The following is a 2,744-nucleotide window of genomic DNA, read 5'->3' on the forward strand; positions in this document are numbered from 1 at the left end:
GGCACATGAAGATGATGAAGGCTCATTGATGATTAAGATTTCCGATGTGTCTGTTCTGAACATTGTACAGAGCTAGTCCATGTGACTATGCAATTTCTAAGGTTTTACTTTACCCTTTGGATCAAAGATGTAGTAATTTGATACTATTGCAATGATTACTATATTTTGTAATGTGTGTGCTATCAGTGATCCCGGGAATAGCACGATACACAGGTATCTTGCCTTTATTAAAAGGTAGGGTGCTACATTTTCACCCTCTGATTTTTGGTCACTTGCCTTTTTCTTTCGATCTCATGCCGCCTTTGAAAACGTTGAGTAAGCTGCTGACTCATGGGACCCGCATGTCATCCTCTATGTACAATCAAGTTTCTTTTTCTTTTGATCTCAAGCCGCATTTGAAACGTTGAGACCGCTGCTGCTAAATGGGACCCGCATGTCATCCTCTATGTAATTCAAGTTTCTTTTCTTGGATTATTTTGGGCTCCTGATATTTGGTCACTTGCCTTTTTCTTTCGATCTCATGCCACATTTGAAACGTTGAGGAACCTGCTGGCTCATGGGACCCGCATGTCATCCTCTATGTGCTATAAAAGTTTATTTTCTAGGATTTTTTTTCACCCTCTGATTTTTGGCTATTTCCTTTTTCTTTTGATCCCCTGCCGCCTTGGAAACGTCGAGTAAGCTGCTGGCTCATGGGACCCGCATGTCATCCTCTATGTCCATCAACTTTCTTTTCTTAGATTTTTTTTGACCCTCTAATTTCTGGCTACTTTTTTTTTCTTTTGATCTCAAGCCGCATTTGAAACGTTGGGACCGCTGCTGCAAATGGGACCCGCATGTCATCCTCTATGTACAATAAAAGTTTATTTTCTTGGATTATTTTTCACCCTCTGATTTTTGGTCACTTGCCTTTTTCTTTCGATCTCATGCCGCCTTTGAAAATGTTGAGTAAGCTGCTGACTCATGGGACCCGCATGTCATCCTCTATGCACAATCAACTTTCTTTTTCTTTTGATCTCAAGCCGCATTTGAAACGTTGAGACCGCTGCTACTAAATGGGACCCGCATGTCATCCTCTATGTACAATAAAGTTTCTTTTCTTGGATTATCTTTGGCTCCTGATATTTTGTCACTTTCCTTTTTCTTTCGATCTCATGCCGCCTTTGAAACGTTGAGTAAGCTGCTGGCTCATGGGTCCCGCATGTCATCCTCTACGAACAATAAAAGTTTCCTTTCTTGGAGTTATTTTTGACCCCTAATTTCCGGCTATTTGCCTTTTTCTTTTGATCTCCCGCCCACTTTGAAACGATGAGGACGTCATAGGCGAGGTCGGTCCCACATGTCATCCTCTATGAACAATAAAAGTTTCCTTTGATGGATTTATTTTGACCTCTAATTAATTTCTGGCTATTTCCTTTTTTTCTTTTGATCCCCTGCCGCCTTGGAATCGTTGAGGATGCTGCTGCCTCATGGGTCCCGCATGTCATCCTCTCAGAATGGTAAATATTTCTTTTCTTGGATTTTGTTTACCAACTGATTTTTGGCTTATTTTTCTTTCGATCTCCTGCCGCCTTTAAAACGTTGTCGACGCTGCTGGCTCACGGGTCCCACATGTCAACCTCTATAAACAATGAAAGTTGAGGATGCTGCTGCCTCATGGGTCCCGCATGTCATCCTCTCAGAACGATAAATGATTTCTTTTCTTGGATTTTTTTACCAACTGATTTTTTTTAAATTTTCGATCCCCTGCCGCCTTTAAAACGTTGACGACGCTGTTGGCTCATGGGTCCCCGATGTCAGCCTCCCCGTACAAAAAATGTGATATCTTGATTATTTTGCAGACAATAAACATTGTATTTCGCTCTGAGCTATTACAAATGGATAAATTAAATCTTTATTTTTCATAAACAAACTTATATGTTGAATCTCCTTGTTTTTTGTTTTTGCGAAGCATAGGACTTTCCTGTTTTTTTTTTGAGAAAAATCCGAACTTTCCTGTTTGGGAGTGGGTTGAAATTGTATGAGTCAAAAGGCCCAGCAGGATAGTTCGAAAGCCCAGATGTCCAGATGCAGCCCAATTGAAATCTTTCTTTTCTTGGATTTTTTTCACCCCCTGATTTCTGGCTACTTCATTTTTCTTTTGGTCCTGTGCCGCCTTGGAAACGTTGAGACCGCTGCTGCAAAATGGGTCCCGCATGTGATCCTCTATGTACAATAAAATTTCTTTTCTTGGATTATTTTTGGGTCCTGATATTTGGTCACTTGACTTTTTCTTTCGATCTCATGTCGCCTTTGAAACGTTGAGGAAGCTGCTGGCGCATGGGTCCCGCATGTCATCCCCTATGAACAATAAAAGTTTCCTTTCTTGGAGTTATTTTTGACCCCTAATTTCTGGCTACTTCCTTTTTCTTTTGATCCCCTGCCGCCTTTGAAACGTTGAAGACTTTGCCGGCTCATGGGTCCCACATGTCAGCCTCTATGAACAATAAACATTTCCTTTCTTGGAGTTATTTTTTACCCCTAATTTCTAGCTATTTGCCTTTTTTTTCTTTCGATCCCCAGTCGCCTTCGAAATGTAGAGGACGCCGCTGGCTCATGGGTCCCAGATGTCAGCCTCTATGAACAATAAACCTTCCCTTTGTTGGATTTATTTTTCACCCTCTGATTTTTGGCTATTTCCTTTTTCTTTTGATCCACTGCAGCCTTGGAAACGTTGATTAAGCTGCCGACACATGGGGACCGCA

Source organism: Lolium rigidum, chromosome 5, assembly GCF_022539505.1.
Source record: "Lolium rigidum isolate FL_2022 chromosome 5, APGP_CSIRO_Lrig_0.1, whole genome shotgun sequence".
NCBI classification, from domain to species: domain Eukaryota; kingdom Viridiplantae; phylum Streptophyta; class Magnoliopsida; order Poales; family Poaceae; genus Lolium; species Lolium rigidum.